At 50.6% G+C, this 27,250-nt stretch overlaps 1 long non-coding RNA gene across 3 annotated transcripts in view; it reads left to right on the top strand.

The window, feature by feature from the left end:
- The window catches only part of LOC144754092 (uncharacterized), a 497,596-nt gene that overhangs the window by 179,735 nt on the left and 290,611 nt on the right, over nucleotides 1-27,250 (top strand). For 2 of the 3 annotated variants that reach the window (XR_013594657.1, XR_013594656.1), the window contains one exon: nucleotides 19,346-19,589. The exons of the other annotated variant lie outside the window; for it this stretch is intronic. This is a non-coding gene — a long non-coding RNA (uncharacterized LOC144754092). Of the gene's footprint in view, nucleotides 1-19,345; nucleotides 19,590-27,250 lie in introns of those variants that run through there. 3 annotated transcript variants of the gene reach the window in all.

The raw sequence follows: 27,250 nt of genomic DNA, 5'->3' as shown, positions 1-27,250 counted from the left end.
ATGAGAAACATGAGCCTGTCATACTGCATGCTTGTAACATGGAGCCTGAGAAATGTGAGCCTGTCAAACTGCATCCGTATAACATGGAGCCTGAGAAACGTGAGCCTGTCAAACTGCATCCTTGTAACATGGAGCCTGAGAAACCTGAGCCTGTCAAACTGCATCCTTGTAACATGGAGCCTGAGAAACGTGAGCCTGTCAAACTGCATCCTTATAACATGGAGCCTGAGAAACGTGAGCCTGTCAAACTGCATCCTTATAACATGGAGCCTGAGAAACGTGAGCCTGTCAAACTGCATCCTTATAATATGGAGCTTGAGAAACGTGAGCCTGTCAAACTGCATCCTTATAACATGGAGCCTGAGAAACGTGAGCCTGTCAAACTGCATCCTTATAACATGGAGCCTGAGAAACGTGAGCCTGTCAAACTGCATCCTTATAACATGGAGCCTAAGAAACGTGAGCTTGTCAAACTGCATCCTTATAACATGGAGCCTGAGAAACGTGAGCCTGTCAAACTGAATCCTTATAACAAGGAGATTGAGAAACGTGAGCCTGTCAAACGGCATCCTTATAACATGGAGCCTGAGAAACGTGAGCCTGTCAAACTGCATCCGTATAACATGGAGCCTGAGAAACGTGAGCCTGTCAAACTGCATCCTTGTAACATGGAGCCTGAGAAACGTGAGCCTGTCAAACTGCATCCTTATAACATGGAGCCTGAGAAACGTGAGCCTGTCAAACTGCATCCTTATAACATGGAGACTGAGAAACGTGAGCCTGTCAAACTGCATCCTTATAACATGGAGCCTGAGAAACGTGAGCCTGTCAAACTGCATCCTTATAACATGGAGCCTGAGAAACGTGAGCCTGACAAACTGCATCCTTATAACATGGAGCCTAAGAAACATGAGCCTGTCAAACTGCATCCTTATAACATGGAGACTGAGAAACGTGAGCCTGTCAAACTGCATCCTTATAACATGGAGCCTGAGAAACGTGAGCCTGTCAAACTGCATCCTTATAACATGGAGCCTGAGAAACGTGAGCCTGACAAACTGCATCCTTAAAACATGGAGCGTAAGAAACGTGAGCCTGTCAAACTGCATCCTTATAACATGGAGCCTGAGAAACTTGAGCCTGTCAAACTGCATCCTTATAACATGGAGCGTAAGAAACGTGAGCCTGTCAAACTGCATCCTTATAACATGGAGCTTGAGAAACGTGAGCTTGTCAAACTGAATCCTTATAACATGGAGCCTGAGAAACGTGAGCTTGTCAAACTGCATCCTTATAACATGGAGCCTGAGAAACGTGAGCCTGACAAACTGCATCCTTATAACATGGAGCCTAAGAAACGTGAGCCTGTCAAACTGCATCCTTATAACATGGAGCCTGAGAAACGTGAGCCTGTCAAACTGCATTCTTATAACATGGAGACTGAGAAACGTGAGCCTGTCAAACTGCATCCTTATAACATGGAGCCTGAGAAACGTGAGCCTGTCAAACTGCATCCTTATAACATGGAGCCTGAGAAACGTGAGCCTGTCAAACTGCATCCGTATAACATGGAGCCTGAGAAACGTGAGCCTGACAAACTGCATCCTTATAACATGGAGCGTAAGAAACATGAGCCTGTCAAACTGCATCCTTATAACATGGAGACTGAGAAACGTGAGCCTGTCAAACTGCATCCTTATAACATGGAGCCTGAGAAACGTGAGCCTGTCAAACTGCATCCGTATAACATGGAGCCTGAGAAACGTGAGCCTGACAAACTGCATCCTTGTAACATGGAGCCTGAGAAACGTGAGCCTGTCAAACTGCATCCTTATAACATGGAGCCTGAGAAACGTGAGCCTGTCAAACTGCATCCTTGTAACATGGAGCCTGAGAAACGTGAGCCTGTCAAACTGCATCCTTTTAACATGGAGCGTAAGAAACGTGAGCCTGTCAAACTGCATCCTTATAACATGGAGCCTGAGAAACGTGAGCTTGTCAAACTGCATCCTTATAACATGGAGCCTGAGAAACGTGAGCCTGACAAACTGCATCCTTATAACATGGAGCCTAAGAAACGTGAGCCTGTCAAACTGCATCCTTATAACATGGAGCCTGAGAAACGTGAGCTTGTCAAACTGCATCCTTATAACATGGAGCCTGAGAAACGTGAGCCTGACAAACTGCATCCTTATAACATGGAGCCTAAGAAACGTGAGCCTGTCAAACTGCATCCTTATAACATGGAGCCTGAGAAACGTGAGCCTGTCAAACTCCATCCTTATAACATGGAGACTGAGAAACGTGAGCCTGACAAACTGCATCCTTAAAACATGGAGCGTAAGAAACGTGAGCCTGTCAAACTGCATCCTTATAACATGGAGCCTGAGAAGCGTGAGCCTGTCAAACTGCATCCGTATAACATGGAGCCTGAGAAACGTGAGCTTGTCAAACTGCATCCTTATAACATGGAGCCTGAGAAACGTGAGCTTGTCAAACTGCATCCTTATAACATGGAGCCTGAGAAACGTGAGCCTGACAAACTGCATCCTTATAACATGGAGCCTAAGAAACGTGAGCCTGTCAAACTGCATCCTTATAACATGGAGCCTGAGAAACGTGAGCCTGTCAAACTGCATCCTCATAACATGGAGCCTGAGAAACGTGAGCCTGTCAAACTGCATCCTTATAACATGGAGCCTGAGAAACGTGAGCCTGACAAACTGCATCCTTAAAACATGGAGCGTAAGAAACGTGAGCCTGTCAAACTGCATCCTTATAACATGGAGCCTGAGAAACGTGAGCCTGTCAAACTGCATCCGTATAACATGGAGCCTGAGAAACGTGAGCCTGTCAAACTGCATCCTTATAACATGGAGCCTGAGAAACGTGAGCATGTCAAACTGAATCCGTAGAACGTGGAGCATGAGAAACATGAGCCTGTCATACTGCATCCTTGTAACATGGAGCCTGAGAAACGTGAGCCTGTCAAACTGCATCCGTATAACATGGAGCCTGAGAAACGTGAGCCTGTCAAACTGCATCCTTGTAACATGGAGCCTGAGAAACCTGAGCCTGTCAAACTGCATCCTTGTAACATGGAGCCTGAGAAACGTGAGCCTGTCAAACTGCATCCTTATAACATGGAGCCTGAGAAACGTGAGCCTGTCAAACTGCATCCTTATAACATGGAGCCTGAGAAACGTGAGCCTGTCAAACTGCATCCTTATAATATGGAGCCTGAGAAACGTGAGCCTGTCAAACTGCATCCTTATAACATGGAGCCTGAGAAACGTGAGCCTGTCAAACTGCATCCTTATAACATGGAGCCTGAGAAACGTGAGCCTGACAAACTGCATCCTTATAACATGGAGCCTAAGAAACATGAGCCTGTCAAACTGCATCCTTATAACATGGAGACTGAGAAACGTGAGCCTGTCAAACTGCATCCTTATAACATGGAGCCTGAGAAACGTGAGCCTGTCAAACTGCATCCTTATAACATGGAGCCTGAGAAACGTGAGCCTGACAAACTGCATCCTTAAAACATGGAGCGTAAGAAACGTGAGCCTGTCAAACTGCATCCTTATAACATGGAGCCTGAGAAACTTGAGCCTGTCAAACTGCATCCTTATAACATGGAGCGTAAGAAACGTGAGCCTGTCAAACTGCATCCTTATAACATGGAGCCTGAGAAACGTGAGCTTGTCAAACTGAATCCTTATAACATGGAGCCTGAGAAACGTGAGCTTGTCAAACTGCATCCTTATAACATGGAGCCTGAGAAACGTGAGCCTGACAAACTGCATCCTTATAACATGGAGCCTGAGAAACGTGAGCCTGTCAAACTGCATCCTTATAACATGGAGCCTGAGAAACGTGAGCCTGTCAAACTGCATTCTTATAACATGGAGACTGAGAAACGTGAGCCTGTCAAACTGCATCCTTATAACATGGAGCCTGAGAAACGTGAGCCTGTCAAACTGCATCCTTATAACATGGAGCCTGAGAAACGTGAGCCTGTCAAACTGCATCCGTATAACATGGAGCCTGAGAAACGTGAGCCTGACAAACTGCATCCTTATAACATGGAGCGTAAGAAACATGAGCCTGTCAAACTGCATCCTTATAACATGGAGACTGAGAAACGTGAGCCTGTCAAACTGCATCCTTATAACATGGAGCCTGAGAAACGTGAGCCTGTCAAACTGCATCCGTATAACATGGAGCCTGAGAAACGTGAGCCTGACAAACTGCATCCTTGTAACATGGAGCCTGAGAAACGTGAGCCTGTCAAACTGCATCCTTATAACATGGAGCCTTAGAAACGTGAGCCTGTCAAACTGCATCCTTGTAACATGGAGCCTGAGAAACGTGAGCCTGTCAAACTGCATCCTTTTAACATGGAGCGTAAGAAACGTGAGCCTGTCAAACTGCATCCTTATAACATGGAGCCTGAGAAACGTGAGCTTGTCAAACTGCATCCTTATAACATGGAGCCTGAGAAACGTGAGCCTGACAAACTGCATCCTTATAACATGGAGCCTAAGAAACGTGAGCCTGTCAAACTGCATCCTTATAACATGGAGCCTGAGAAACGTGAGTTTGTCAAACTGCATCCTTATAACATGGAGCCTGAGAAACGTGAGCCTGACAAACTGCATCCTTATAACATGGAGCCTAAGAAACGTGAGCCTGTCAAACTGCATCCTTATAACATGGAGCCTGAGAAACGTGAGCCTGTCAAACTCCATCCTTATAACATGGAGACTGAGAAACGTGAGCCTGACAAACTGCATCCTTAAAACATGGAGCGTAAGAAACGTGAGCCTGTCAAACTGCATCCTTATAACATGGAGCCTGAGAAGCGTGAGCCTGTCAAACTGCATCCGTATAACATGGAGCCTGAGAAACGTGAGCTTGTCAAACTGCATCCTTATAACATGGAGCCTGAGAAACGTGAGCTTGTCAAACTGCATCCTTATAACATGGAGCCTGAGAAACGTGAGCCTGACAAACTGCATCCTTATAACATGGAGCCTAAGAAACGTGAGCCTGTCAAACTGCATCCTTATAACATGGAGCCTGAGAAACGTGAGCCTGTCAAACTGCATCCTCATAACATGGAGCCTGAGAAACGTGAGCCTGTCAAACTGCATCCTTATAACATGGAGCCTGAGAAACGTGAGCCTGACAAACTGCATCCTTAAAACATGGAGCGTAAGAAACGTGAGCCTGTCAAACTGCATCCTTATAACATGGAGCCTGAGAAACGTGAGCCTGTCAAACTGCATCCGTATAACATGGAGCCTGAGAAACGTGAGCCTGTCAAACTGCATCCTTATAACATGGAGCCTGAGAAACGTGAGCATGTCAAACTGAATCCGTAGAACGTGGAGCATGAGAAACATGAGCCTGTCATACTGCATCCTTGTAACATGGAGCCTGAGAAACGTGAGCCTGTCAAACTGCATCCGTATAACATGGAGCCTGAGAAACGTGAGCCTGTCAAACTGCATCCTTGTAACATGGAGCCTGAGAAACCTGAGCCTGTCAAACTGCATCCTTATAACATGGAGCCTGAGAAACGTGAGCCTGTCAAACTGCATCCTTATAACATGGAGCGTAAGAAACGTGAGCCTGTCAAACTGCATCCTTATAACATGGAGCCTGAGAAACGTGAGCCTGTCAAACTGCATCCTTATAATATGGAGCCTGAGAAACGTGAGCCTGTCAAACTGCATCCTTATAACATGGAGCCTGAGAAACGTGAGCCTGTCAAACTGCATCCTTATAACAAGGAGCCTGAGAAACGTGAGCCTGTCAAACTGCATCCTTATAACATGGAGCCTAAGAAACGTGAGCTTGTCAAACTGCATCCTTATAACATGGAGCCTGAGAAACGTGAGCCTGTCAAACTGAATCCTTATAACAAGGAGATTGAGAAACGTGAGCCTGTCAAACTGCATCCTTATAACATGGAGCCTGAGAAACGTAAGCCTGTCAAACTGCATCCGTATAACATGGAGCCTGAGAAACGTGAGCCTGTCAAACTGCATCCTTGTAACATGGAGCCTGAGAAACGTGAGCCTGTCAAACTGCATCCTTATAACATGGAGCCTGAGAAACGTGAGCCTGTCAAACTGCATCCTTGTAACATGGAGCCTGAGAAACGTGAGCCTGACAAACTGCATCCTTATAACATGGAGCCTGAGAAACGTGAGCCTGTCAAACTGCATCCTTATAACATGGAGCCTGAGAAACGTGAGCCTTTCAAACTGCATCCTTGTAACATGGAGCCTGAGAAACGTGAGCCTGTCAAACTGCATCCTTTTAACATGGAGCGTAAGAAACGTGAGCCTGTCAAACTGCATCCTTATAACATGGAGCCTGAGAAACGTGAGCTTGTCAAACTGCATCCTTATAACATGGAGCCTGAGAAACGTGAGCCTGTCAAACTGCATCCTTATAACATGGAGACTGAGAAACGTGAGCCTGTCAAACTGCATCCTTATAACATGGAGCCTGAGAAACGTGAGCCTGTCAAACTGCATCCTTATAACATGGAGCCTGAGAAACGTGAGCCTGTCAAACTGCATCCTTATAACATGGAGCCTGAGAAACGTGAGCCTGTCAAACTGCATCCTTATAACATGGAGACTGAGAAACGTGAGCCTGTCAAACTGCATCCTTATAACATGGAGCCTGAGAAACGTGAGCCTGTCAAACTGCATCCTTATAACGTGGAGCCTGAGAAACGTGAGCCTGACAAACTGCATCCTTAAAACATGGAGCGTAAGAAACGTGAGCCTGTCAAACTGCATCCTTATAACATGGAGCCTGAGAAACGTGAGCCTGTCAAACTGCATCCTTATAACATGGAGCGTAAGAAACGTGAGCCTGTCAAACTGCATCCTTATAACATGGAGCCTGAGAAACGTGAGCTTGTCAAACTGCATCCTTATAACATGGAGCCTGAGAAACGTGAGCTTGTCAAACTGTATCCTTATAACATGGAGCCTGAGAAACGTGAGCCTGACAAACTGCATCCTTATAACATGGAGCCTAAGAAACGTGAGCCTGTCAAACTGCATCCTTATAACTTGGAGCCTGAGAAACGTGAGCCTGTCAAACTGCATCCTTATAACATGGAGACTGAGAAACGTGAGCCTGTCAAACTGCATCTGTATAACATGGAGCCTGAGAAACGTGAGCCTGACAAACTGCATCCTTATAACATGGAGCGTAAGAAACATGAGCCTGTCAAACTGCATCCTTATAACATGGAGACTGAGAAACGTGAGCCTGTCAAACTGCATCCTTATAACATGGAGCCTGAGAAACGTGAGCCTGTCAAACTGCATCCGTATAACGTGGAGCGTGAGAAACGTGAGCCTGACAAACTGCATCCTTGTAACATGGAGCCTGAGAAACGTGAGCCTGTCAAACTGCATCCTTATAACATGGAGCCTGAGAAATGTGAGCCTGTCAAACTGCATCCTTGTAATATGGAGCCTGAGAAACGTGAGCCTGTCAAACTGCATCCTTATAACATGGAGCCTGAGAAACGTGAGCCTGTCAAACTGCATCCTTATAACATGGAGCGTAAGAAACGTGAGCCTGTCAAACTGCATACTCATAACATGGAGCCTGAGAAACGTGAGCTTGTCAAACTGCATCCTTATAACATGGAGCCTGAGAAACGTGAGCCTGTCAAACTGCATCCTTATAACATGGAGTCTGAGAAACTACAGCCCCAGAACCCCCAAAGAAAAGAAGCTCCATGTTGAGAGATTCAAGTCTGAAAAACTACAACCTGAGAACCCCACACATAAGAAACTAGAGCGTGAGAAAAAAAGTCTGAGAAACTACAGCCAGGGAACCTTAAAGAGGAGAAAATCCAGTGTGAGAAACACAAGTCTGAGAAACTGTAGCCCAAGAACACCAAAGATGAGAAACTTGAGCTTGAAAAACTACAGCATGAGAAACTCAACTGGGAGAAGTTCCTGCCAGTAAAAACGACAATACTCACCAATCTGCGACAGAGTTCCCCCGCCTGTGACATTGAGAGGACTCCTCACCATTTTCAGTGGTCCCTAGCAACAACACAGTGGCAGTTACCCCCAGCAGTGACAGAGGTCCCTTCACCAGTAGTGAGTGTTCACCAGTAGTGACAGTGCTCACCACTCTTTGACAGTGTGCCCCTCCATTGAAAATATTATCAACCAGTAACACTGCTCCCCACCAGTGACAGTGCAACAAAACCAATGACAGTGTTCCCCACCAGTGTCAGTGCAACACCACCAATGACAGTGCTCCCCACCGGTGACAGTGCTCTCCACCGGTAACAGTGCTTCCCATCAGTGACAGTGCTCCCCACAGTTTATTTACATTTATTCAAATTATGTTGTGAAAAAAACCTCAAGTATGTCAGGCAAGATAATCAGATAGTTCACCTTACAAAATCTTACAAAATTGCAATCTGAGAAACAAAAGTAAAACACCAATCCCAATCCCCATTTTAATAGAATAAGCGCAATTTGTCGAAGGCAGAGCATGAAATTAGTCCTCTGTCTCTGAACTGATAGCAAACGGACAACAGTAGCGGCTGCTAATTAACGGCGGTGGGGAGCGGGTCACGGGGAGAGGGGTAGGCCGGGGGGGGGGAGAGGGTTGGGAATGAAAATAAAAACACTTACCTGTGTGCCGCTGCCCCTCTCGGTCCTCTTTGCCCGCTTCCAGGACTCCAGGGCAGGAAGCAGGAACAGGAAGCACCCAGGCTTTCAGACTCCCCTAGTCAATTACAACTCTGCGGATAGCAGCAGCGTGATTGGTCTCAGCACCATGTTTCAGCGCTCAGAGGTGGAGTGGGAGCCTTGAAATGTTCTCCACCCAGGCTGTAATGCAAAGTGCGTATGACTGTTTGGCCAGCACGAGACCGCCGGCCAAACATTCATGCGCACTTAGGAGAGTGCCACCATTCCTCTCCCTGTTTCTCTGACACAGGCACGCTTGCCCCTAACCAGCTGAGCAAGGACAGAAAAATAAAATGATAACAATGCTTTACTTTCATTTTACTTTTTATTTTTCACCTGCCCACAGAGCAGTGGGGCTACGCTCCGCTGCCTTAGCGGAGGACCCGCACCTGACGGACAAGATAAAAACAAAAAGTAAAGGCATCTTTGTTGCTCATTCACCTTGGAACTCCAGCATGGTTATTTTGGGGGTGCTGCAGCACCCCCAGTACCCTACTTTCACTGCATATAGGCATCAGAGGTCCCAGGTGGTTAGTGTCTGCAACCAGGTCTCCTATCCACGTCCCAACCATACACGGTCACTACTGCTTAGACACTGGCTTCTACTAAATGCAATACTGCCTCTACAAGGGCGCGAAATTACGTAACAATGTTAGCAAAATACCATCAACTTTTCCTGAAATTACAAGAATGTATGCTTTCAGAGCAAAATGGTTTGCCGGCATTTGCATGATTTTTATTAAAGGATCACACACCTCCAGTAAAAATAAACAAGCATTTGCAATGTAATAAGTCTCGCATTACTGAAAGTTTGAGCTATTGCCATTGCATTACTATTTGTAACGCCAATAGCTCAAACTTTCAGTAATGCGAGACCTATTGCATTGGAAATGCTTGTTTTTACAAGTTGCATGGTGCAGGGGTTCCAGAAGTACTGGTGGCTGCAGCACAAATTCTGCCCTCTATTGATTGGTTACAACGTTTCAGGCCTAGTATGGGGATTAACATGCTGAGCATGAAATTTCTGGGCTCCATAGTGAATATTGTTCTGCCCCTGCTACTGGCTGCCTCTTACCTGCTTCTTACAAGCCAGACTTTTATTTTGGCGATGGAACACCAACTAGTAACAGAGCCCCTGCACCAGGTGCATAATACACAAGTGAAACTATGTGTTGGGGGCTGGTTTACCATGAGAGGGGCGGTTGTGTTTACTTTGCTGAACACAACAGGCTTGCAAAGAATGGTGCTTCCAAAGTTTTAACAACCAGCCCTAAGTGTTGAGTAAGGCGATCTCCGCACGTGAAAATAAAAGACGCATGCCGCTCAACAAAAAAGTATATATAATGTTGCCTTGCATGCGCTTTTATGGAACAGAGCTTGCTAATGTACCCAAAAGCATTACAAAACATACCCAATATTTCAGGAACAGGGTTAGTGGGGTTGGGGAAGTACATAGCTGTCGTGCCTGCACCTGCAGCTACGACAGAGCAGTGAGTAACAAAAGAATGCTATGAAACATTAAATAAAATGTCCTCAGTAAGGTCACATGTAAAAGGGACTAAGGAGGGATTACAAACGAAATTAACCAATGCAAAATAATCAATTACAAGAAACAGTCATAGGAGCCAGTTAAAAACATGGGGGGAGCTTAAAGCCAATATTCTGGATACAGCATGTCTCAAAGAGACAGCACAAGCGCTGCCTAGGCTAGACCCAAAAAAAGCATTTTGAGATACCGACAGGGACTGATTCAAGCGCAAAGAGCTCTCTAAGAGATATGTTCTGCATGAACCAGTCTCCCACGGGGCTGTCACAAGACCTTTTTCCAAGCATGTGCGCTCAATAAAAATTGTGAACTTCAAGAATTTGGCTGGCTCAATTAAAATGTATCCTAGGCCAACTTGAAATCATTTATCTTTGAAGACAGCTCAGATAGGTCGAATAATTCAGTGGGTTACCGGTCACCAGCATGCAGCAGTGGAACTGTACCTGTGTTCCAGCCCCAGGCCAACTGAGCCAGGGTATGATTGTTCCCTGAGGGCATTTTTAATCCAGGTTTCTGGGCACTGATACATGAAATAGGCATGTATCCCAGAATGTACCAGTCGCTTGGGGTGCATCGGACACCTTTAGACCAGTTTTGAGGATTCTAAAGCATAAAAGAAGCCTGTATCTTGAGGGTTCTCCTATGTATGATGCAGGTTCTCCTGTGTGTGGATACAGGCTCTCCTGCATGTGTATGCATGCCCTCCTGTGTGTGGGATGCAGGCTCTCCTGCATGTGGATGCAGGCTCTCCTGCATGTGGATGCAGGCACTCCTGCATGTGGATGCAGGCTCTCCTGTGTGTATGCAGGCCTTCCTGTGTGTGATGCAGGCTCTCCTGTGTGTGGATGCAGGCTCTCCTGTGTGTATGCAGGCCATCCTGTGTGTGGGATGCAGGTTCTCCTGTGTGTGGATGCAGGCTCTCCTGCAAGGGGGGAGGTGCTCCTTTATGTGTTTGTAGGTTCTCCTGTGTGTAGATACAGGCTCTCCTGTGTGGATGCAGGCTCACCTGCATGTATATGCAGGCCCTCCTGTGTGTGGGATGCAGGCCTTCCTGTGTGTGGGATGCAGGCCCTCCTGTGTGTGGGATGCAGGTTCTCCTGCAGGTGTATGCATTTTCTATTGTGTGTAGGCAGGCTCCCTGTGCGTGTGATGCAAGTTCTCCTGTGTGTGTATGCATGCCCTCCTGTGTGTGTGTGTGAGATGCAGACCCTCCTTTGTGTGGGATGCAGGCCCTCCTGTGTGTGGGATGTAGGCTCTCCTGTGTGGGATGCAGACCCTCCTGTGTGTGGGATGCAGGTTCTCCTGCAGGTGTATGCATTTTCTATTGTGTGTATGCAGGCTCCCTGTGCGTGTGATGCAAGTTCTCCTGTGTGTGTATGCATGCCCTCCTGTGTGTGTGTGTGCGAGATGCAGACCCTCCTTTGTGTGGGATGCAGGCCCTTCTGTGTGTGGGATGCAGGCTCTCCTGTTTGTGTATGCAGGCTCTCATTTGTGGATGCAGGCTCTCCTGTGTGTGTATGCATGCCCTCCTGGGTGTGTGTGTGAGATGCAGACCCTCCTTTGTGTGGGATGCAGGCCCTCCTGTGTGTGGGATGCAGGTTCTCCTGTGTGGGATGCAGACCCTCCTGTGTGTGGGATGCAGGTTCTCCTGCAGGTGTATGCATTTTCTATTGTGTGTAGGCAGGCTCCCTGTGCGTGTGATGCAGGTTCTCCTGTGTGTGTATGCATGCCCTCCTGTGTGTGTGTGAGATGCAGACCCTCCTGTGTGTGGGATGCAGGCTCTCCTGTTTGTGGAAGGCAGGCTCTCATTTGTGGACGCAGGCTTTCCTGTGTGTGGATGCAGGCTCTCCTGTGAGTGGGATGCAGGCTCTTCTGATAGATACATCTGTTGTGTGGATTCCTCCCCTTGTGACTATCCCCCTGCGTCAGCAACATTCGGAAATTCTTTTCGTAGCTTCGCGCCGACGTGGACTCGGACGTCATAGAGGCACGGCATCGCTCGCGACTCCGCTGACGTCACCGACGCCTATATTAGGCCCACGCCGGCGTGATGACATCAGTTCCCTTTTTTCCGCGTCGTCGACGCTAACGGTTTTCTGGGATCGTCTGTAGCCTTTGCTGTAACTTTGTTACTTGCTATTTTTCTAGTCTCTTTGTCTTCTCTCTTTCAACATGACCTCGAAAAAGACCAGGTTTAAAGCCTGCGGAGAATGTAACAAGATAATGTCCATTACAGATCCACATGAATGCTGTTTGTGGTGTCTGAGCTCCGACCACGACGTTGAGGACTGCCAATCCTGCAGGAAGATGACACCAAAGGCCCTCTGGGAAAGAGAGGCAAAACTTCTTGTTGCCAAGTTTAAAGAAGGAAAAGAGAAGAAGAAATCAAGATCGCGGACTCGACGCTCGAAGTCAAGGTCTCGATCGAGGTCGCGATCGGATTCGTCCTCGGCCCATGCTTCAAGATCTTCAAAAAAGAAGCATAAAAAGAGAACCCATGAATCCCGACATCGATCGAGGAAGGAGTCGGGTTCCAAGCCAAAGTCGCAGGTGAAGCTGGTCGAGAAGGTGGTAGTATCTTCGGCTTCGGAAGAACAGGATGCCGAAGTTGAGGCGTCGCATGCGAATTCGCTGAGTTCGCCGAAGCAGAAGGCGGTTCCTTCTCCGGACCCATCCCATCCTTCAGATCGGGAGGATGAAGGTGAGGAGGAGGAGGTTGGAGAGGGAGGGGCTCAGCTGCCCGAAGGTTGTACGACTCCGGTGCACCAGCCCGAAGAGGAGATCAACGTCGTTTCGACTCCACGCCCTCAAGAGCAACCAGGGGGTTCGTACCCAGCCTTCCCGGCTCCAGGTCAGGATCCTACGCATTTCCTGAATGCGATGTTCGGAATTTATTCAAGGGCTATGTATTCCTCTGGGGCTCCTGCTGGTCCCATGGGTCCGATGGCATATGGTCTGGGTGTTCCTCAATCCTATGCACTTGCGCCCTTTATGCCCTTTATGCCGGCTCCGACGCCGCATTGGCATTATCAGACTCCGGCGAGGCCTTCGACTCTGAAGCCATCGACGTCGAGATCGATGACTCTGATTCCTTCGACGCCAGTTCCATCAACTTTGGTGCCGAACCCTGAGCGACGTCGTGGATCTCTCCCTCGTCCGACGTCGAGTTCTACGCCGGCTCCGGCTCCGTCGGAGTCGATTGCGGATCCGACGGCTTCGAATGTGAAGCAAAGATCTAGGCGTGAAGCCCAAAGATTGATGGAGGAAGAAAGATATTGAGAGGAAAATATGGAGGAGGGCGAACTACAGGAATCTGAGGACCCTTTTGAGGACCTGTCTGTAGCTAGTGGCCTAGAACTGTCACCTGAATGGGACCTTGTTTCAGTTTCTAATGAGCCCTCAAAGGATGTGACACCTTATCATGTGGTGATAAAGAAGGCTGCAAGTTTATTGAACATTGCTCTACCAACTGCAGAATTTAAATCTAATCTGCTCACAGAGGTCCTTCACTCTCCTTCATCAGTGACTGAACCGTTGCTACCTTTTAATGATGCCTTAAAGGATCCAATTTTAGAGATTTGGAAAAATCCTGTATCAGCTCCTGCTGTATCTAGGGCTGTAGCTAGGAGGTATAGGGCAGCTCCTGAAGACCCGGAATTTTTAACCTCTCATCCTCTGCCGGAGAGTTTGGTGGTGCAGGCTGCCTGTTCCAAAAGATCTACGGGTGCATTTCCGCAGGTCCCAGCAGAAAAGGAGTTGAGAAAGCAGGATCAGGCTGCTAAAAAGGTTTTCTCCTCTGCCAGTATAGCTTTGAAGTCCACAAACGCAACCTGCTTGATGGGGCGTTATATCCACGGCCACGCTCTTATGGACACTGTGAAACAGTTGGTGCCCAAGATACCTGAGGAGGATAGAAAAGACTTCCAAGAGGTAATCTCTGATACTCAAGCTGCAGCAAGACAGGTTATTCAAAGTGGGTTGGACACGGCGGACTCTGTGGCGAGGGTCATGGGTTCTTCCGTAGCGACAAGAAGAGCTGCATGGCTGAAGTCAAGTGAGTTTTCCACAGATGTCCAGGCGGCATTAATGGATCTTCCATTTGACGGGTCTGGATTGTTTGGGAAAAAAGCAGACACTGCTTTGGAACGCTTTAAAGACAGCAGAACGACAGCAAAGTTGTTGGGCCTTCAGACCAGGGGCACTTTTGGATGACGTTCAAGAGGATTTGGCAGATCTTCTTTTCGAACCTATAAGTCAACCCAGCAGCAGAAAAACACATTATACAGAGCTTATAGAGGTAAGCAAAGGGCCTGAGCTTGGGCCGTCACGCTTCCTCCTCTTCCTCCTCTTCCCCATCCCAGCCCCCAGCCACCGCAGCAAAGCAGCCCTAGATCCGCCATTCCGGATCATGTGGGTCCAGTGGGGGGTCGGCTTACCCATTTCCTACGAGATTGGGAATTGATTACATCGGATCTTTGGGTTCTCAATCTCGTGGGGAATGGGTATGCTCTTCCCTTTCAGGAATTTCCCCTGAACTATCCTCCTTGCCAAGGTTATTGTTCGGAGGACCACCTGCTTCTCCTGCAGGAGGAAGTCCTGGCACTGTTTCGAAAAGGTGCAATAGAGGTGGTTCCAGAGCAGGAAAGGGGTCAGGGGTGCTACTCCCGGTATTTCCTGATCCCCAAAAAAGATGGCAGGCTTTGGCCAATTCTGGATCTCAGGCTCTTGAACCTTTACCTGAAACAGGAAAAGTTCAAGATTCTCACTCTTGCACAGGTTCTTCAAGCGCTGCTAGAAGAAGACTGGATGGTGTCGATTGACTTGCAGGATGCGTATTTCCATATTCCCATCTTGAAGTCACACAGAAAGTATCTCCGTTTTACAGTTGGGTCGCAACACTACCAGTTTGCGGTTCTTCGGTTTGGTCTTACTACTGCGCATCGAGTCTTCACCAAGGTGATGGCAGTGGTGGCAGCACATCTCAGGAGGTCGGGGATACCTGTATTCCCGTATCTGGACGACTGGCTGATCAAAGCGGAGTCGCAAAGAGAAGGTGCTCCATCATCTGCAAGAGACAACTCAGTTGTTGCACAAGTTGGGTTTTTCGATAAATGTACCCAAGTCTCACCTGGTGCCCTCCCAGCGCAACCTGTTCATAGGTGCAGTGCTGGACACTACTGTTTGTCGTGCATTCCCTCCACCTCAAAGGATTCGCAACATTCAGGAAATGATTCCTTTGTTCTACAATGGAGCGGTCGTTCCAGTCCTGAAGGTTCTTCGCCTGCTCGGTCTGATGGCTTCTTGCATTTTGTTGGTCAACCATGCACGCTGGCACATGAGGGCACTCCAGTGGTGCCTCCGCAGGCAGTGGTATCAGCACAACGGAGATCTCAGGGAGTCAGTGAGGATCTCCAGAGAAACTGCAGCGGATCTGTCTTGGTGGAGCGTGGAAGGCAATCTGTCGCAAGGAAAGCCTTTTCAACTTCCTCCATCGGTGGCCATGGTAATAACGGATGCATCCACTCTCGGGTGGAGTGCTCATCTGGGGGATCTGGAGGTCAAGGGTCTTTGGTCTCCAGAGGAAAGGTTGCTTCACATCAACCTTCTGGAATTGCGGGCGATACGTTTGGCACTCAAGGCCTTCCTCCCTTCCCTTCGCGGTGTGTCAGTGCAAGTCCTGACGGACAACACGACCGCGATGTGGTACATCAACAAGCAGGGAGGAGTGGGGTCGCAGTGTCTCTGCTGAGAGGCTCTGCGTCTCTGGTCCTGGGTTCAGGACCATCAGATTTGTCTGATGGCAAATCATCTGGCCGGAGTTCAGAACGTTCGTTCAGACAGTCTCAGTCGGCAGTTCTCTGCCGACCACGAGTGGAGGCTTCATCCGGAGGTAGTTCGTCACATTTTTCGGACGTGGGGGACTCCTCAGGTGGACCTTTTTGCCACTCAAGAGAATGCTCACTGCCCGTTATTCTGCAGTCTCCAGTATTCGATGCAAGGAGCCTTGGGGACGCGTTTCAGTTGAGTTGGAGCTCGCAACTCCTTTACGCGTTTCCTCCCATACCTTTGATTCCTCGGGTTCTGAGGAAAATTTGCCAAGACCGGGCCCAAGTCATATTGGTCGCCCCGGATTGGCCAAGAAGGGTGTGGTACTCAGACCTTCTCCACCTCTCCTCTCACCCGCCGCTCCGTCTCCCTCACAGGGCAGATCTCCTCTCTCAGATGGAGGGGCAGGTTCTACACCCCCACCTCCAGACCTTACACCTTCATGCCTGGAGATTGAACGGGGCAACCTGAGTTCTTTTTCTCTCCCGCCTGACGTGGTGGATGTCATTTTGTCAGCCAGGCGTGACTCCACTAAGTCCATCTATTCTTATAGGTGGTCAAAATTTGTCGTTTGGTGTGGGGAGAATTCTATAGACCCTTTGAGAGCCCGTTTGTCTGATGTTCTCCAGTTTACCCTTTCTCTGGCGCAACAGGGGCATGCTGTTGCCACAGTGAAGGGCTATCTTTCAGCGCTGTCGGCATTTCTCTGTTTGCCTGACCAGCCATCTCTTTTTAAATCTCCTGTGGTTTTAAGGTTTTTGAAGGGCCTTACGAATAAGTTCCCTCCTACTTCTTTTATTGTGCCTCAGGGGGACTTAAATCTTGTTTTGACCTTTCTGATGGGTGCTCCTTTTGAGCCTCTTCACAAATGTCCTATGAGGCTTTTGACTCTTAAGACAGTTTTCCTCGTTGCAATAACCTCGGCAAGGAGGGTAAGTGAGCTTCAAGCGCTTAGTTCCAAGCCCCCTTTCTTGTCCATTCATGCTGATCTAATGGTTCTTAGGACCAGGGCTGCTTTTCTGCCTAAGGTGGTGACTCCTTTCCACCTTGGTCAATCTGTTACCCTCCCTACCTTTTATCCTCCCCCACACCCTTCCAAGGAGGAGGAGAGATTACACCGTCTGGACCCCAAGAGGGCGGTGTCTTTTTATCTGGACAGATCTAAAGACTGTCGGTTGGATGACCAGCTCTTCATTGGCTTTGCTGGCTGCAAGAGAGGAAGAGCGGTCCATAAGAGAACTTTATCGAGATGGATCGTCCTCTGTATAAAGATCTGCTACTCTTTGGCCGGTAAGGAATCACCAGAGGGTATAAGGGCTCATTCTACAAGAGCTAAGTCGTCAACCTCTGCATTGGCTAGAGGTGTTCCTGTAGAGGATATTTGCAGGGCGGCAACTTGGTCTTCCCTCCACACTTTCGCGAAGCATTACTGCTTGGATTCCGAGGTGAGGAGGGACGGTCACTTTGCACGCTCTGTTCTCCAGGATTTCCTGGTCTAGAAGAGTGGACACCCTTCTCCGGGAGTGGAGACTGCTGTGGGACTCTATTCACAAGGTGAGGAATCCACACGGCAGATGTATCTATCAGAAGAACAAGTTACTTACCTTCGGTAACGCTTTTTTTGGTAGATACAATATCTGCCTGTGGATTCCTCACGGACCCACCCGCCTCCCCGTTGTCCACTCTTCTATGCCAGTGTTTCTATTATGTATTTATTGTATTGTCAAATGTTTTATTGCATTTGCCTCAGACTGTGTGTGTTATCTTGATATTTTTACTGCGTATACTGTGTATATGTCTACTGTCATTGGTCCGTCCGTGTTCCTCGAAGGCAAGGAAAAAAGGGCGGAACTGATGTCATCACGCCGGTGTGGGCCTAATATAGGCGTCGGTGACGTCAGCGGAGTCGCGAGCGATGCCGTGCCTCTATGACGTCCGAGTCCACGTCGGCGCGAAGCTACGAAAAGAATTTCCGAATGTTGCTGACGCAGGGGGATATTCATAAGGTGAGGAATCCACAGGCAGATATTGTATCTACCAGAAAAAGCGTTACCGAAGGTAAGTAACTTTTTCTTCTGTATGTAAAAGGCAGGCACTCATTTGTGATGCAGGCTTTCCTGTGTGGGATGCAGACCCTCCTGTGTACGGGATGCAGGTTCTCCTGCATGTGTACGGATGCTCTATTTTGTGTATGCATGTGCGTGTGATGTAAATTCTCCTAGGTGTATATGCATAGTGCCAATATCGGCAACAATCCCCATCCCTCCCACAGCAATATCCTGGAGAAATAAACAGACAAGAGACCTTCTTTGTGGAGAAAATTGCTGCAGGTTTATTTGCACAACAAATATGCCAACATGGCGGATTATCTTACGGGCGATCCAAGGGCAGGTCGCCCCTCGCCGCCTGCCCACCTGATGAGCCTGATGGGCCGAATGACACCGTGGCCCTAGCCAACTGGTGTTTGCCAGATTTGGGGGAGGATATAGCCCCGCCCTCCGGTGGACCATCAGTCCACCCTCTTACTCACGCCCCCCAGAAAGGGTGCGGAGCTTTGCAGGCAACCCCCGGTTGCTGAGGGCTACAACCGCCCGTAGGACTAACAGGCGCCGACGCTCCTCCAGGGTCCAACGCAAGGACCTCCCTGGGGATATTTGGCCTTTGCATTCTTGTGGATGACATAGCCACTACTTATGAAATCAACTCCATCGACAACTGTCTGACGCCTCATTTATTGTATGCTCCTTTAGAATTTGGATTTGCCTCCCATCCTTAAAGAACACTAGAAGACCCGCAGCTGGCTTCACTGTTCAGACACTTAGGCTATTGGATACCACGAGGTATACAGTTGAACGGTCATACTTCACATATTCTAATATGCGGCTGAGGAGTAGATTAATCATCACTCTTTTGATTTTCCTTGACAGTGATTTGAAAGCTGGTTTGCAAGTGCCGTTTAGATCCAAGGTCAACAATTGTTTTCCTTGTGACTAACATAGAAGTAAGCCTATGTCACTTCTTCATATCTAAATCAACTCACTTGGGCTCTGCACAAATGTGATTTTTTTACTTGGGTGTTGTTTGACATGGATTTTTTCCTTTGCTATCATCACCATTGCCCCCCCTTTTTGCACACGGTCCGTCCTTAACTGAATTGATTGAATTTGTGTTAATATTATGTAATTTGATAATATAATATATCATTACATTTGTTTAGGGTTATATATCATGCATAAAGTTGTTGTCCTGAAGATGGTCTAACCGACTGAAGCCACCAAGACGGAAACGTCGACATTCCCGCCAACTCCAGAAAAATTGTTTTTCTTTAACCATATTTATTGACATTGGGATAATATTGTTTTTTGCCATTTCTAGGAGCTGACGTTGGTTATGTATTGTATGTTCAAATTCATTTGTACATCTTTTTCATAACATTTTTGCCGATATATATTTTTATTGTTGCCATCTGTACCTTCTCCTTTTTTAAAAAATATTTGACTCAGATTAATTCAATTTCCATGACTAGGATTCTCCGTGTGCTTTGTTTTGTTTTGCTTTGTGCTCTGTGAATTGCATTAATTGCTTGTGGTTGTTCAGCTGGACACCTAGGAGTCGGATCATATTGGACTGACTTATAAATAACTTAGGTACCATAAAAACTTAGAGAATAAGTGAAATCCCCAGTAGACACCTTTCACTTTGATCATTTTCATTGCCCAAACCTACCTGGGTTTATTGGGTTAGCCAACTTTTTGAAACCCCTTCAGTGACAGCGCTCCCTCGCTGAGTGACAGGGTTCCACTTCAGTGACACAACACCCTCAGTGACAGCCCTCTCTTCCTGAGCGACAGGGCTTTTTTTCAGTGACACAACACCCTCAGTGACAGCGCTCCCTCCCTGAGTGACAGGGTTCCCTCCCTCAGTGATCGGGCTCCCATTCAGTGACCGGTCTCCTCTTCATTGACAGGGCTCAGCTTCAGTGACAGGGCTCCCCTTCAGTGACAGCGCTCCCTCCCTGAGTGACAGGGCTCCACTTCAGTGATACAACACCCTCAGTGACTGCGCTCCCTCCCTGAGTGACAGGGTTCCCTCCCTCAGTGATCGGGCTCCCCTTCAGTGACCAGGCTCCTCTTCATTGACAGGGCTCAGCTTCAGTGACAGGACTCCCCTTCAGTGACAGCGCTCCCTCCCTGAGTGACAGGGTTCCACTTCAGTGACACAACACCCTTAGTGACAGCGCTCCCTTCCTGAGTGACAGAGCTTTCCTTCAGTAACACGACACCCTCAGTACAGCGCTCCCTCCCTGAGTGACAGGGTTCCCTCCCTTAGTGATCGGGCTCCCATTCAGTGACCGGTCTCCTCTTCATTGACAGGGCTCAGCTTCAGTGACAGGGCTCCCCTTCAGTGACAGCGCTCCCTCCCTGAGTGACAGGGCTCCACTTCAGTGATACAACACCCTCAGTGACTGCGCTCCCTCCCTGAGTGACAGGGTTCCCTCCCTCAGTGATCGGGCTCCCCTTCAGTGACCAGGCTCCTCTTCAGTGACAGGGCTCTCATTCAGTGACAGAGGTCCCTCGCTGAGTGACAGGGCTCCACTTCAGTGACACAACACCATCAGTGACAACGCTCCCTCCCTCAGTGACAGGGTTCCCTCCCTCAGTGATCGGGCTCCCCTTCAGTGACCAGGCTCCTCTTCATTGACAGGGCTCATCTTCAGTGACAGGGCTCCCCTTCAGTAACAGCGCTCCCTCCCTGAGTGACAGGGCTCCACTTCAGTGACACAACACCCTCAGTGACAGCGCTCCCTCCCTGAGTTACAGCCTCCCTGAGTGACAGGATTCCCTCCCTCAGTGACCGGGCTCCCCTTCAGTGACAGCGCTCCCTCCCTGAGTGACAGGGTTCCCTACCTCAGTGACTGGACTCCCCTTCAGTGACAACAATCCCTCCCTGAGTGGCAGGGTTCCCTCCTTCAGTTACCGGGCTCCCCTTCAGTGACAGCGCTCCCTCCCTGAGTGACAGGGCTTTCCTTCAGTGACACAACACCCTCAGTGACAGTGCTCCCTCCCTGAGTGACAGGGTTCCCTCCCTCAGTGACCGGGCTCCTCTTCATTGACAGGGCTCATCTTCAGTGACAGGGATCCCCTTCAGTGACAGCGCTCCCTTACTGAGTGACAGGGCTCCCCTTCAGTGACACAACACCCTCAGTGACAGCGCTCCCTCCCTGAGTAACAGGGTTCCCTCCCTCAGTGATCGGGCTCCCCTTCAGTGACAGCGCTCCCTCCCTGAGTGACAGGGCTTTCCTTCAGTGACACAACACCCTCAGTGACAGCGCTCCCTCCCTGAGTAACAGGGTTCCCTCCCTCAGTGATCGGGCTCCCCTTCAGTGACCAGGCTCCTCTTCATTGACAGGGCTCATCTTCAGTGACAGGGCTCTCCTTCAGTGACAGCGCTCCCTCCCTGAGTGACAGGGCTCCACTTCAGTGACACAACACCCTCAGTGACAGCGCTCCCTCCCTGAGTTACAGCCTCCCTGAGTGACAGGATTCCCTCCCTCAGTGACCGGGCTCCCCTTCAGTGACAGCGCTCCCTCCCTGAGTGACAGGGTTCCCTCCCTCAGTGACTGGACTCCCCTTCAGTGACAACAATCCCTCCCTGAGTGGCAGGGTTCCCTCCCTCAGTGATCGGGCTCCCCTTCAGTGACCAGGCTCCTCTTCATTGACAGGGCTCATCTTCAGTGACAGGGCTCTCCTTCAGTGACAGCGCTCCCTCCCTGAGTGACAGGGCTCCCCTTCAGTGACCGGGCTCCTCTTCAGTGACAGGGTTTTGTTCTTCAGTGACAGCGCTCCCCTTCAGTGACAGGGTTCCCTCCTTCAGTGACAGCGCTCCCCTTCAGTGACCGGTCTCCTCTTCATTGACATGCCTCCCCCAGTGACAGCGCTCCCCTTCAGTGACATGCCTCCCCCAGTGACAGCGCTCCCCATCAGTGACATGCCTCCCACAGTGACAGCGCTCCCCTTCAGTGACATGCCTCCCCCAGTGACAGCGCTCCCTCCCTCAATGACAGGGCTTCACTTTGGTGACAGGGTTCACTCCTTCAGTGACAGCGCTCCCCTTCAGTGACAGGGTTCCCTCCTTCAGTGACAGCGTTCCCCTTCAGTGACAGGGTTCCCTCCTTCAGTGACAGCGCTCCCCTTCAGTGACAGGGTTCCCTCTTTCAGTGACAGGGTTCCCTCCTTCAGTGACAGCGCTCCCCTTCAGTGACAGCGCTCCCCTTCAGTGACAAGGTTCCCTCCTTCAGTGACAGTGCTCCCCTTCAGTGACAGCGCTCCCCTTCAGTGACAGGATTCCCTCCTTCAGTGACAGCGCTCCCCTTCAGTGACAGCGCTCCCCTTCAGTGACAGGGTTCCCTCCTTCAGTGACAGGGTTCCCTCCTTCAGTGACAGCGCTCCCCTTCAGTGACAGCGCTCCCCTTCAGTGACAGGGTTCCCCCCTTCAGTGACAGGGTTCCCTCCTTCAGTGACAGCGCTCCCCTTCAGTGACAGCGCTCCCCTTCAGTGACAGGGTTCCCTCTTTCAGTGACAGGGTTCCCTCCTGCAGTGACAGCGCTCCCCTTCAGTGACAGTGCTCCCCTTCAGTGACAGGGTTCCCTCCTTCTGTGACAGCGCTCCCCTTCAGTGACAGCGCTCCCCTTCAGTGACAGGGTTCCCTCCTTCAGTGACAGCGCTCCCCTTCAGTGACAGGGTTCCCTCCTTCAGTGACAGCGCTCCCCTTCAGTGACAGCGCTCCCCTTCAGTGACAGGGTTCCCTCCTTCAGTGACAGGGTTCCCTCCTTCAGTGACAGCGCTCCCCTTCAGTGACAGCGCTCCCCTTCAGTGACAGGGTTCCCTCTTTCAGTGACAGGGTTCCCTCCTGCAGTGACAGCGCTCCCCTTCAGTGACAGTGCTCCCCTTCAGTGACAGGGTTCCCTCCTTCAGTGACAGCGCTCCCCTTCAGTGACAGCGCTCCCCTTCAGTGACAGGGTTCCCCCCTTCAGTGACAGGGTTCCCCCCTTCAGTGACAGCGCTCCCCTTCAGTGACAGGGTTCCCTCCTTCAGTGACAGGGTTCCCTCCTTCAGTGACAGCGCTCCCCTTCAGTGACAGCGCTTCCCTTCAGTGACAGGGTTCCCTCTTTCAGTGACAGGGTTCCCTCCTGCAGTGACAGCGCTCCCCTTCAGTGACAGTGCTCCCCTTCAGTGACAGGGTTCCCTCCTGCAGTGACAGCGCTCCCCTTCAGTGACAGTGCTCCCCTTCAGTGACAGGGTTCCCTCCTTCTGTGACAGCGCTCCCCTTCAGTGACAGGGTTCCCTCCTTCAGTGACAACGCTCCCCTTAAGTGACAGCGCTCCCCTTCAGTGGCAGGGTTCCCTCCTTCAGTGACAGGGTTCCCTCCTTCAGTGACAGCGCTCCCCTTCAGTGACAGCGCTCCCCTTCAGTGACAGGGTTCCCTCTTTCAGTGACAGGGTTCCCTCCTGCAGTGACAGCGCTCCCCTTCAGTGACAGTGCTGCCCTTCAGTGACAGGGTTCCCTCCTGCAGTGACAGCGCTCCCCTTCAGTGACAGTGCTCCCCTTCAGTGACAGGGTTCCCTCCTTCTGTGACAGCGCTCCCCTTCAGTGACAGTGCTCCCCTTCAGTGACAGGGTTCCCTCCTGCAGTGACAGCGCTCCCCTTCAGTGACAGTGCTCCCATTCAGTGACAGGGTTCCCTCCTGCAGTGACAGCGCTCCCCTTCAGTGACAGTGCTCCCCTTCAGTGACAGGGTTCCCTCTTTCAGTGACAGGGTTCCCTCCTTCTGTGACAGCGCTCCCCTTCAGTGACAGCGCTCCCCTTCAGTGACAGGGTTCCCTCTTTCAGTGACAGGGTTCCCTCCTGCAGTGACAGCGCTCCCCTTCAGTGACAGTGCTCCCCTTCAGTGACAGGGTTCCCTCCTTCTGTGACAGGGTTCCCTCCTGAAGTGACAGCGCTCCCCTTCAGTGACAGTGCTCCCCTTCAGTGACAAGGTTCCCGCCTTCAGTGACAGCGCTCCCCTTCAGTGACAAGGTTCCCTCCTTCAGTGACAGCGCTCCCCTTCAGTGACAGCGCTCCCCTTCAGTGACAGGATTCCCTCCTTCAGTGACAGCGCTCCCCTTCAGTGACAGTGCTCCCCTACAGTGACAGGGTTCCCTCCTTCAGTGACAGGGTTCCCTCCTGAAGTGATAGCGCTCCCCTTCAGTGACAGTGCTCCCCTTCAGTGACAGGGTTCCCTCTTTCAGTGACAGGGTTCCCTCCTTCTGTGACAGCACTCCCCTTCAGTGACAGCGCTCCCCTTCAGTGACAGGGTTCCCTCCTTCAGTGACAGCGCTCCCCTTCAGTGACAGGGTTCCCTCCTTCAGTGACAGCGCTCCCCTTCAGTGACAGCGCTCCCCTTCAGTGACAGCGTTCCCCTTCAGTGACAGCGCTCCCCTTCAGTGACAGGGTTCCCTCCTTCAGTGACAGGGTTCCCTCCTTCAGTGACAGCGCTCCCCTTCAGTGACAGGGTTCCCTCCTTCAGTGACAGCGCTCCCCTTCAGTGACATGCCTCCCCTTCAGTGACAGGATTCACTCCTTCAGTGACAGCGCTCCCCTTCAGTGACAGGATTCACTCCTTCAGTGACAGCGCTCCCCTTCAGTGACAGCGCTCCCCTTCAGTGACAGGGTTCCCTCCTTCAGTGACAGGGTTCCCTCCTTCAGTGACAGGGTTCCCTCCTTCAGTGACAGCGCTCCCCTTCAGTGACAGGGTTCCCTCCTTCAGTGACAGCGCTCCCCTTCAGTGACAGTGCTCCCCTTCAGTGACAGGGTTCCCTCCTTCTGTGACAGCGCTCCCCTTCAGTGACAGCACTCCCTCCCTCAGTGACAGCGCTTCTTTTCAGTGACCAGTCTCCCCTTCAGTGACAGGCCACCCTCAGTGACAGTGCCCTCTGAATGCTATGCCTCGACCCTCAGTGACAGGAATCCCCATTAACATGGACAGTCTTACAAGTTCGGGAGGAGTGCACGGGTTAACATTTCCCAGCATGCAACGGGCTGAGTTATTGGTGGAAATGCTGTGCTGACAGGATAATTATAATCATTATTCCAAGAAAAGCCTCACGGTGAGCACTGAATCCAGTACTGTATGAAAGAACCAGTGCTCTCTGCATCTAGCCCCGTGTGCAGGAACCAGCGATCTCTGCATCCAGTACTGTGGGCAGGAAGCTGCCCTCTCTACATCTACCCCGTGTGCAGGAACCCGCGCTCTCTGCATCTAGCCCCGTGTGCAGGAACCAGCGCTCTCTGCATCCAGTACTGTGGGCAGGAACCAGCGCTCTCTGCATCTAGCCCCGTGTGCAGGAACCTGTGCTCTCTGCATCTAGCTCCGGGTGTAGGAACCAGCGCTCTCTGCATCTAGTACCGTGTGCAGGAACCTGTGCTCTCTGCATCTAGCTCCGGGTGTAGGAACCTGCACTCTCTGCATCTAGTACTGTGGGCAGGAACCTGCGCTCTCTGCATCCAGTACTGAGTGCAGGAGCCTGCCCTCTCTACATCTACCCCGTGTGCAGGAACCAGCGCTCTCTGCATCTAGCCCCGTGTGCAGGAACCAGCGCTCTCTGCATCCAGTACTGAGTGCAGGAACCTGCACTTTCTGCATCTAGTGCTGTGTGCAGGAACCTGCGCTTTCTGCATCTAGTCCCGTGTGCAGGAACCAGCGCTCTCTGCATCTAGCCCAGTGTGCAGGAACCAGCGCTCTCTGCATCCAGTCCCGTGTGCAGGAACCAGCGCTCTCTGCATCCAGTCCCGTGTGCAGGAACAGCGCTATCTGCATCCAGTACTGTGGGCAGGAACTAGAGCTCTCTGCATCCAGTACTGTGTGCAGGAACCTGTGCTCTCTACATCTAGCCCTGTGTGCAGGAACCAGCGCTCTCTGCATCTAGTCCCGTGTGCAGGAACAGCGCTATCTGCATCCAGTACTGTGGGCAGGAACTAGAGCTCTCTGCATCCAGTACTGTGTGCAGGAACCTGTGCTCTCTACATCTAGCCCTGTGTGCAGGAACCAGCGCTTTCTGCATCTAGCCCCGTGTGCAGGAACCAGCGCTCTCTGCATCCAGTACTGAGTGCAGGAACCTGCGCTCTCTGCATCTAGTGCTGTGTGTAGGAACCAGCGCTCTCTGCATCTAGTGCTGTGTGCAGGAACCAGCGCTCTCTGCATCTAGCCCCGTGTGCAGGAACCAGCGCTCTCTGCATCTAGCCCCGTGTGCAGGAACCAGCGCTCTCTGCATCCAGTACTGAGTGCAGGAACCTGCGCTCTCTGCATCTAGTGCTGTGTGCAGGAACCAGCGCTCTCTGCATCTAGCCCCGTGTGCAGGATCCAGCGCTCTCTGCATCTAGCCCCGTGTGCAGGAACCAGCGATCTCTGCATCCAGTACTGTGGGCAGGAAGCTGCCCTCTCTACATCTACCCCGTGTGCAGGAACCTGTGCTCTCTGCATCTAGCCCCGTGTGCAGGAACCAGCGATCTCTGCATCCAGTACTGTGGGCAGGAACCAGCGCTCTCTGCATCTAGTACCGTGTGCAGGAACCACCACTCTCTGCATCCAGTACTGAGTGCAGGAACCTGCGCTCTCTGCATCTAGCTCCGGGTGTAGGAACCTGCACTCTCTGCATCTAGTACTGTGGGCAGGAACCTGCGCTCTCTGCATCCAGTACTGAGTGCAGGAGCCTGCCCTCTCTACATCTACCCCGTGTGCAGGAACCAGCGCTCTCTGCATCTAGCCCCGTGTGCAGGAACCAGCGCTCTCTGCATCCAGTACTGAGTGCAGGAACCTGCACTTTCTGCATCTAGTGCTGTGTGCAGGAACCTGCGCTTTCTGCATCTAGTCCCGTGTGCAGGAACCAGCGCTCTCTGCATCTAGCCCAGTGTGCAGGAACCAGCGCTCTCTGCATCCAGTCCCGTGTGCAGGAACCAGCGCTCTCTGCATCCAGTCCCGTGTGCAGGAACCAGCGCTATCTGCATCCAGTACTGTGGGCAGGAACTAGAGCTCTCTGCATCCAGTACTGTGTGCAGGAACCTGTGCTCTCTACATCTAGCCCTGTG

Source organism: Lissotriton helveticus, chromosome 5_1, assembly GCF_964261635.1.
Source record: "Lissotriton helveticus chromosome 5_1, aLisHel1.1, whole genome shotgun sequence".
Classification (NCBI taxonomy): Eukaryota; Metazoa; Chordata; class Amphibia; order Caudata; family Salamandridae; genus Lissotriton; species Lissotriton helveticus.
This window is presented reverse-complemented; position numbering and strand designations above follow the sequence as displayed.